An 11,488-nucleotide genomic window follows, 5' to 3' on the forward strand; every position below is an offset into this window, starting at 1 on the left:
CAACTTTCACTAAAATAACAAGTATATCCGCAGATAATGCATAAAAATATTTTTTTACAAAATATTAAGTAAAAAAAATTAAAATGCTATTCATATATTTGATGGATGAATAATCATTAAAGTCTAAAAAAATTACTAAAGAATGTTCCTTTGGTGTATTTATGTTGCCTTTTAAAAGAAAATCATATCTTTTTTTATTGATGAATTGCATAAAATGAATAATTTTTTTATTACTTACTAATTATCATCTTTACCCAATAGCACAGCGTGTTTGATTGGTAAAAAAATTTGATAAATATTTTCCTAGGAAAACAAGCTCATTGAAACTATGGCCTTGATCTCCAAATAAGTTTTTAAATAGTCAAAAACACTTTAAATTCACAAATAAGTTGGAGATGAAGGTGATGAGTTGGGATCTTTTAAAGCCGAGGCACGAGGGTTATGATTTTATCATTTTATATTTCGGAATCAAATGACTTCCACAATGAAAGTAGAAAAAGCAAATCGCATGGATTTCTCCCCACTCTCATAACCTGTCACCTCCATATTAACTCCAACCACATCTCCATTCCCCAACCCTACCCCTATCCTAATCTGATCTTATAATTTTATCTTTGATATATATATACATGTTTTTAGGATGATATTTTTTACTTATATACCAAACAAACAAAATAAATATTCAATTGCTTGTTTTTTTAGCAAATGTTTTTTTCCTATCGAACAAATCTTTAATCTTTAATTTCTCTTATCAAAGCCGAAATTTTGTAATCATATTTAAAAAGTAATTCTATTCTCAGTTTATATCGTCTTGACCTTGCAAGCTTGAGGCACTTTGCTAGATAATGTTAATTTGCGGTCTTCAATAGTATCAAACTATTATTAATATGTAATTTTTTTTTTGATAAGAAAAATTCCAATCACAATTATAAAATTTGAAAATTTTAAACACAAAAATTGAAAAAACATAACGATTACTATAGGAAGGAAAGCAAAAGACGTACTTAACAACTCTGTATCACCCCAGATCTTTTGGAGGAGGAGAAGTTCTTGGCGGTGATCTTCTTTTTGACATATATGTTGGATCTCTGTATGTGAATAATTGAAGTTACTGATAAAAAAAAAAAATTATTATTAATGTTGTGATTGTTGAGGTTTGTAGGCATTCCTTTTTTAAAAAAATATATTTTTAAAAAGTGATATTCAAAAAACAATAAACAACGACATTTATAAATACGACATTATAATAACATCCGATACTGAAATTTGTACACCCCTTCAAAATTATAATTGATGCTCCGGAGAAACATTTCAAATATACCCACTAATTTTGATATTCATAAAGTAATAAACTATTATTAGATATTAATAATACTTCCTCGAGCATAATTAATGATTATAGGTATCTCCAGTCAACTGACTAATTTGAAAATAAAATATGTGTACAAAAAGTAAAATAAAATTGCCGCTCAACAAGTTCGTTTTGAAGTCACAATTAATGAGAACAATTTTAAATTTTTTGCATAGGTCATTTTTATCAAAGACTCATATAAACATATCACGAAGGTATCCTTCAATCAACACTGATCGCAACAACTATTATTTTAACTATAATATCAATATAATTATTTCCTGGTGATCAATTAAGGAAAGATCATTATAGTTATTATTAAGGGGAATTTTCGCATATAGATATTCAAAAATATCTTAATTATGCTCCATAGTTATAGTTTGCTAATTATAATTTGTAGCTATAGTTATTGCAATATTTGTATAATACGCGCAATATTTGTATACGTTTGTATAATTCGCTATACAGTTCACATTTTTTGTATAACATTTATATATTTCACTATACAATTAATGCATAATGTTTGTATAATTTGCTATACAATTTGCAGTGTTTGTATATTTCGCTATACAATTCGATTCGCGCACAGTGTTTGTATAAATCGCGCGAATTATACAAAACTCAACTATATAATCGCGCGAATTATACAAAACTCAAACTGTAATTGCAGCTAGATGTTTGCCGCGAGTCATAATTAATTCAAACTATAGTTATATTAGCTAATTAACTATATATATTTGTTTATCCGCATAATTTTTCTTAATATTAATCATAGTAACGGCTTAGATCTAATAATAACGTAGATGTCACTATAATTTGGAACTCTCATATACTTTTTAGTTAATATAATTTTAATATTATTTTTCTTACATAAAAAAACAAAACAATCTTTAGTTGACAAGAGCATTCTCTTCAGAATCATCTATCTCATATTAGTAATTTATAAAGAAATAATTGTACGTAGTTATCTATATAATGTATTTATTTTTTTTTAACAGATAAAAAGTTATATTTTAATATGTACTATCAGAAAGGCCTTCTTTTACGTCAAACATTGTAGCTTTCATACATAATAAAATGTGTAAGCGTAAATTATATTTTTTTAGATGATTCACTTATTATGCATTTTTAAGTTTAATAAAGGCAATATAAGGTTGGAAGTTTATTTTGTAAGTGGCGTACAAAATAGTCGATATATTATTATATTTTGCTAATGATATTTTAATATATGTTGCAAATAATTCTGAAATATAATTGCTAAGAAATGCTTTATGGACTTGAACACGAAAAATATTTATTTATTGTTCAGATAATGTTCGTCATTATACCAAATAATTCTGTCTATAAATATAGCAACAACATTAATAGATCTCAGTTATTATTTGAAAAACACAATTTAATTGGTAATAAATTAGCATGCTAAATTAAATCACATTTGTTTCTCAACTATACTAAAATTATGTTTAACAAATATTACTTGAGTTGCGTTCATGAATTTTTTGTTATCCGAAAATATGGCGCAATTTATTTTTTTTGAGTCTTGATGATTATTAAAACAACTAAATCAGCTATTTAAATAGATTAGGCATTTAAATATATAAATTTTGCGCTGCTTGAATGACTAAACAATTGACACATACAATTGCCTCAACAATTAGAAAAGTTATTTAGTAACTTTAATCGTTGTTTGAGAGTTGTTTAAATAACTCGAACAAGCAGTATCGTACGCATAATTTTATGCAAATAGTGTAACCATTCTAATACGTAAATAAATTATTATAATATTATATAAAAAATTAATTCGAATAATATTTGCTAAAATAAAACTCGAGTGTATTACTGTAACTCTTTTGATTTTTTTAAAAATATATTCAAAATAATCTCACAAAAAATAATACTAGATATTCTTTTTCTATATAAAACACCAATCAATTATTTTAGGATTGACCATTTTTTGATTTCCCCATTTTTTTTCTACTCAATCAGTCATTTGAGAAATAAAGAAAAATACAACAATAAAAAAATAATAAAATAGATCAATAACATAATTGTTTAAATTTTGAACTCATATTTGTGTTATAAATTTGAGGTATTTTCTCAATAGATTTTTTTTTGGTCAAATGTTGTTATTTTCTATTTTTTTTATTTCTGCAGCTTAATTATATAGATTTTAAAATATTGTCTAAGAAATGTCAATTTTTTTTGCATATTGATAAATTTATTTTTCATACAGTTGTTTGACATCTCGAGCTGTTGTTTGAGAGTATTAAAATATTACTCAATAATTTATCAATTGTTTGAAATCTTCTCAAGCGGTTAGTTAATTCAAATAAATTGATAAGTCATTTAAATAATTATTTATAAAATATTATTGAATAATATCTACTGCCCTTTTTTATTGAATAATATTTAAAGTTTTATATTTATATCAAGGTTTTGTAAATAATTTTTCTCAAGGTCTTTAATTTTAAATAAAAATTATTGTAATTAAATATCAATTCAAAAAGGTCCCTTTTAACATATATATATGTAAATTAATTTTTTTAATCAAAGAGCTCAAGTAAGTATGAAATTGAATGATATGTTTAAACATATAATTGATAATTATACTTGTTGAATTATATATTTTTGTTTAAATGATAATAATACAAATATAATTTTAGAATTGATCATTGTTAATTCATTCGGAAAAGGGCCAAAAATACCCCTAAATTATAGGAAAAGATTTAAAAATACACTCCATCCACCTTTTGATCTAAAAATACCCTTTTATTCATCTTTTTAATTTAAAAATACCCTCTTATCCACTTTTTTGGCTAACTATAACCCTTCAAATTAACAACTCTATTTTTATTTTTAAAAAATATTTATCATATGTCATTTTCTTATTGGATGAAATAAAAATCTCATTTTTTTTCATAATTTATCTAAGCCAAAAATAATATATCTCTTCAAGACCCCCCCCCCTCCATTTTTTTAAAAAGCTACATTGATAAATAAGACTAGGATTTTTTTATCCGATTAACGAAAAAAAAACAAGATTTTTTTTAGTTTTTGGCTTGTTTTCTCTTTATTGTTTAATAATACTTATTTTTGACAATATAAATAAAATAACAAAAAAAAATTAGTTATACGTATAACAAAATTATTTTTTAGTTATTACAAGATAGTAAAAAAAAAATTAGTTAATACAAGATAGTAAAAAAAAGTAATTTTTTTTCTATTACAAGATAGTTTTTAGATAGTTATTGTAAAACTATCTTGTAATATATATATATAAGATTTTTTAAATAAGTTTTTCAAATTTATTTTCATAATTTATCCAAACCCAAATAATATACATGCTTGATGATCATAAAAAATAAAATTAAAAAAAAACTACAGGAAATAAAAAAATTATTGTTTTAATATTTTTTCTCATAATTTATCCAAATCAAAACAATATCCCTCTTCATGATACCAAAACAAACTTAATAAAAAAAATAAGAAGAAAAAGCTACAACAATAAAAAAACTATTAGATTTTTTTTATAAAAAAATTGGGGTCTTGAAGAGTAAAAAATTAGTGGAGGTGGATTTTTATTTCATCCAATAAAAAAATGACACATGATAAATAAATTTTAAAAAATAAAAAAAAGGGTTGTTTGTTTCAAGGGATACAGTTAATTTAAAAGGTGGATGGAAGGGTATTTTTAAACCAAAAGGATGAGTAAAAAGGGTATTTTTAGACCAAAAGATAGATATAAGGCATTTTAAAACCTTTTCCTATAACTCAGGAGTATTTTTAATCCTTTTCCATAATTAGTTGAGCGATGTTCATCATTATACAGTATAACAATATAGACATACAAAATCATTGCTAATGAACGTAGATTTAAATTACTTTACAAAATTAACATCTTATATTAAAATATAATTTATTAATGTCAATTTGATATTAAGGGCACATTATACATGGAGTCGAACAAGATTTATCCAAACCTCTTTCATCGAATAATTATGTTGTTAATATATGAAATTATGTTTTACGTATATATAATAAATAAATGTTGAACTTTATTAGTATAAATCAAAAGCATAGTTCAATAGTAAATGCTGTTTAAATATTTTTAGAATGCTCGTGTTCGTTTCTCGGTAGACACATTTTTTTGATGGGAGAGTGTTAACTTCAGATGTAACTCATGTAAGGATACAAATACTATTGAACTTTTAAGAATATCATATATTGTTAGCTACTCACTTAAATATTGAGAAATATTAACACGGACATAAACAACACATCCAACAAACACTTTTATAGAGTTATATTTTTCAGTTCTAATACGGTATAGCGATTTATTTAATAAATTATTTTATTTGCAATCATAAAGGTTGAAATCTTTTTTTTTCTTTTTCAATAATTGTAGTATGCTAATGTTATTTGTGTTGTTATTATGAATTTATAAATGTTGAATGGCCAAAATATTTAAAACACAAATTTTACACATTAAACACGCCTCTCAACCAAATTTGTTAGGTCTTGATCAATTTGGTGTGATTTAATTTGTACTTTAATTAATGCCTCATTTCTCATTGTTATGTAAAAACAAATAGTTTAGTTCATTAAATTTTTCTATACACTATCTCGAAAAAAGATCGAACAAATAAATTTATTTGTATATAATTTTTTTTGATGTAACCATGAATTGGATCTATAACTTTGTGGAGACACACAGTTCTTATATTTATGCCACGTCCTTTGCATAACTCATAAAAGATGAAATGAGGAGAAAACGCAAACATAAATGTAGGGTGAATGTAATTCCACTCGACTAAGTGAAAGAGCTGAAAAGGAAGCTCGACCTACAGGGAGAGGGGTCTGAAAAAAGAACAGAAAAGATTATTTCACTATATTTTTTACCAGGGACAGAGCCCACCACGAGAATCTCTTTTTTATTGGGGTGATAACTCTGAAAAGAAAAATTGTCAATCTTTGGCTTAAGAAATAGGGGTCATTTGGTTGTTGATCAGAAAGGTGTACAACTCACTCGATCCACTCATTTGCTAGCACTATTAACATGCATTTTTTGAACCCTTTTGTTAGAAATACTATCTCTGCCATTGTTTGGTATACTTGCAATCTGACCAATCAAGTGAAAGATAGAAAACAATAATGAACTCAATACACAATTTATACGGAACTCTAGAATTAACTCATTTGGAATTCAAGAAATTAGGTTAAACTCAACTCATTCTCAACAATCGATAGAATTAGATATAGGGCAGGTGAGCGAACTCAATCCAACCTTGTGGTTAGTCTTACATACCTTGAATGAAAATTGGACAATCAAAAATTGAAGATTCGACTTGATTTCTCTGAACCCTAGCCTTCACTTTTCTCCTCAGCCCTAATTCTCAAAGTTTAAGAGCATAATTGATAGGAAAATTACGCTTATGAACAAATATGAGGTCGAAAATAACCTCAAATAACGTGGGTTAAGTATAGGATGGGTGGAGAAAAGACCGGAATGCCCTTCACTGGAACTGAAAAACGTAAGAAAAAAATACACATAAATAGCATTGGTGAAATGTTTTTTAAGTACAAAACATAAATCGCATTCGACGTATATGTTTTATGGCTTATTTGCGTGAAAAAGGATTCTGCCCAATTTTGAGAAAAATTGCACTATGGCGGAGCAAGTTCGCGACGCGGACTGGTCGCACACTTCTCTAGAATTACAATTTTGTCCCAAAAAAATATTTTTTGATCCAGTTGACCTAAAATTCAACCGAGATCATTTTTTCGCATGATTTTTCTCCTGATCGATATTCTGACCTCGGATTGGTCAAAAAAATTAGGGATGATATGTTATGCGAGCGCGCTATCCTCTAGGGATATTTTAGTAATTTCTGAGGTATAACAATATCCCCCCTTGGATCATTCATCCTTTAATGATGACCAAGCTAAGAAATTGCACAAGGCACGAGCGCAAATCAAGAACTCAGATACTCAAAAACTCAAACAATCAATCCATCATTACTCGGACTTAAAAATACTCATCATATACTTAATTCAGAATGAACATCTACTCTAAGATATGAAAAAAAAAAATATTACCATCAATATCGTCATTGGAAGGCACAAATGCAACACAAGAACTCAAAGACTCAAGCTCGTGAATAACTCGCTCAATTACTCAAACTTAAGAAGGTACTATCTCAGAGATAGGAATAGAAACATTACCTTTAATTTCGACATTGAAGCAAAAACAAATGAGAAAAGGGCTATAATCTCCAACGTTTTCGTCAAAACTTCTCATAACTTCGGAAAAAAGGCGTATGAGCATGATATAAGAGTATGGCCATTGTGAATTAAGCGACATGACCAATAGCTTTCAAGATTAAATACTCTTATTTTTACATATAACTCTCCATCAGATGCAACTCATAACTCCCACCGGGATACATATGACTATTTTTACCAAGGCCTAGGACTCCAGGTCTAACTATATGCTTTTATTATGTCCAAGCCTAATGCTAAGTCACAGGGTACTACACATAATATAATTATGCTAATCTAGAGCATAAGCTTCATGTTCTATACCTCCATAGAGAACCTCATCTCAAGAGTACTACTCCTCTCCATTACATTTAACCAACCTCGAGTCCAAATCAAGAAACATCTAATGCATCGTACATTCATCCACATGTCATCAATACTACATTCAAGCCTAGTTCTATAACCATTTCAATACACTTACTTCAAACCCTCAACAAGAAATCATCAATAGACTACTGCAATCACTCACATAATGACCACCACACATGTAAGGCAATCATTCTAACCACTTTATAGATTTCTTGAAGTCAACATTTCTTAAGAATTCTCATGCCAATCTTAGCATCTCTACACCAGCAATTGCATTAACTTCTACCAAAAGGTACACCAAAATACTCTTACCTATCTATTTCACACAACAAGATCTCATCTCGCTCTTTCTCCATGTCTATAGCATTAAATGGAATAAGTACACCACAACTATCATAATAGAAAACACCCACTCTCTTCCATCTGTTGCCACTCATCTACTATTATCAACATCACTATCAAGATTGAAAATAAAGGATTACTGAAAAGGCTTAGAGCGACAAATCGTAAGCACAATTCATTTAAGAAATCTGATCTGAGAACATTTATAATGTAACATGGTCTAACTAGCTTTTAAGTCCTATCATGGATTAATGAAACTGAGCATACTCCAAAACATAAAAGCATATATCATGTTACAAATAACATATGGCTGGAAATTCTTAGATTCATGGAATAAGATTGGGATCACTGAAGGAAGTTATCACTTCTCACTTTAGGAACTGAACATGAACATGAATCAACATAAAGTGTATGGGTATGGGCTATCGGTATGACACTTGTACACAAGACAGAAATATGGTATCACCTCAACTGAAGTATAAGAAATGTAAGAGATGGAAACACGCTGATGACTCATCCTGGTCAACTCATCACTTTTAAAAATTCAAGACTCACTTTGATTTATTACCTCATTATCTTCCCCTTAGCTCGAAGGTCACTACTCTGAGCCTGCGGACTGATTCTCTACACTTAGCTATAAACATACTGTTTGTTCCACACGACAGAATATCACTATTCATAAGAACACTTAAACTCTCTGATTATACTATACCCAAAAATACCAAATTGCTATTGGGGTCTCATTCTAAGATATTTCCCTTAACTTCCTTTTATCATTTAGGCATATTTCTATACCTACTGCTCTTATTGGCTACACGTCTACTTTCTCTAACTCTTATGATCTAATCTCTTCTCTTTGGCCTGCTAACACTCATCTTTTAGGTTTACATTTTCCTAACTTAGTTGAAGAAAACTTGAACTATATGAGGAGACTCACCATCATCTATATACAACTCAATTCGATCCAATTTTTATGGATACTAAATAAAAAAAAACTCACATCTAGCCTTCTCCATATTAGTAACTAAAGGATACTAACTAGTCACCCAAAGAAACTCATAAAATTAGAGTCTCATACAATTTTATACTATTTCAGATACACATTTTAAGTCTCTTCTTATCAAATGACTTAGCCTCAATTCATTATTTACATCTAAGGGTCACATACCCCCCATTCGTAACACAGATTCCTTGCAAATTAATATCTTAATCTCCTGCATACGCCATGTCAAGCCTACTAAATCAAATCTTAAAACTAACATTATCATGCTCATAATGCTATCCCCTTTTTCTTCACACCACTCATCTCAAATTCAAACTTAGGGTCTAGTACTAACACGCACATCACACACTACTCACATACTATAACGACTTACAACTACTAGGTGAAATTTAAGAAACTCTTACCTATTAAGACCTCATGACAAGTAATCGATCTTTATCTCACAGTTTGTCTAATTATAGTCTATCACCATATCTCCTTTCATAACCTAGGGACTAGTTAGCCATTCATTACACCTTATTTCTTAGCCATGTTCATGACTCCATGAATATCATGGGGCTCTTCCTACAACTTCATATGTCCAGCTTAGATCTACCAATTCATGACTACTTCTCCATTCAGTCTACCACCTATAACTGGTCTTTACTAACACACTGATACATCAACATAACTTTTTTCTAGGTTCAAGTATACTCTAACTCATTCTAACCGACAACTCTTCTTCTACTTTCTATCATGAAAGCTAGACGATACTTACTACATCTAGTCAAAGTCAAAGGGACTTGACTTCTAATTCCATTGCTTACCTTATAAATACCCAACTCTAGGTAAATGTCTCAATCAACCACCATTCTCACTATTTGGTTTCTACTCATTTAACTCCATCTTTCTATCTGCGGGATCATTCTACGAATCATAGCTTACCATGCCTCAAATCACATTCTATCGGATGATGACACTAATCATTTAGAGATATAACTTTTCTCTCGAGGATAATATTTGAAGCAAGGTTTTAGAAAGGAGAGTATAGAAATATATATTCCTCTGTCTCAATGCACGATTCATATGAATGAGGGTGCATTCTACTAGATCAATAGACTTAAGCACATTAATTGACTTCTCTCTAGACTGGTGTTGTCTCTTTACTCCCTAAATACTTTATCTGAAAGTAACTCATCAATAAGAATCTGAGTTTTATTGTTCCAATCATTCTGAGTATGAGGGGTAGTCAGACGGATTCGAGCAACAAACAAATTAGAAGTGAACTCTTATAGAGTTAAACTCTATCGCATGAACTCAGAGTATAAAAGAAGTGAGATAAATTTCTAATGTCCTATAGCCTCCTAATTATAAGTGTGGTGCACGACATCCATAAGCAAGACTAGACTAGACACGACTTCATATACACTTTAGGACTTTTTAACTTTGTGCTTTGATACTATGTTTTTCACGCTCCAGAAAGGTACCATAGGAGTGAACGACACTCAAAGACTATTGCTAGTTCCCAAGTAAACCACTGGGCCTGTTCACACATTCATTCAATCAATAGAAGACTTAACTCATCAAAAAAACAACTCAATATGATAATCAAATGGATAACTTATAGAATAAGGCCAAATGACAACAATCTATCTTATCAAATCAACAAGACCAGTATAAATGAGACTAGCCAAAAGATAATATTCAATCAACACATCAACAATCTAGTTTATGAAGCCTCTGTCAATTGTTTAAGTGGTGTTAGTGACAGCATCATGGCTACCTTAATCAAAATAAAAGTAAAAGTCTAAACTCTTAAATCTAGATGATAAAATGGTGGCATCCTCCAAAAGCAGGAATGACTCACTAATCAGCTGAAATATGAAAAAAGATCTTTAACGATGCGTCTGTTGATGATCTCTAGACCCTGTCTCTGCATCATTAAAGGTTTCAGGCATAAATAGACGTCAGTACGTAGAATGTACGAGTATGTAATATGGCATAGTGAAACACACGTAAGATAGAATATCATCAACTCAAGTAACTCAGTCACTAGCAAGGAACTCAATCAAAATATTATAAGCAAGAGTAAGGTTTAGACAAAGACCAATCATATACAATCCAATCCAATCCAATCCAATCAAAGTGCTATCAAGACTTATATGAGAGTTTCTCTTATTCGACAA

Source organism: Solanum dulcamara, chromosome 7, assembly GCF_947179165.1.
Source record: "Solanum dulcamara chromosome 7, daSolDulc1.2, whole genome shotgun sequence".
NCBI lineage: Eukaryota > Viridiplantae > Streptophyta > Magnoliopsida > Solanales > Solanaceae > Solanum > Solanum dulcamara.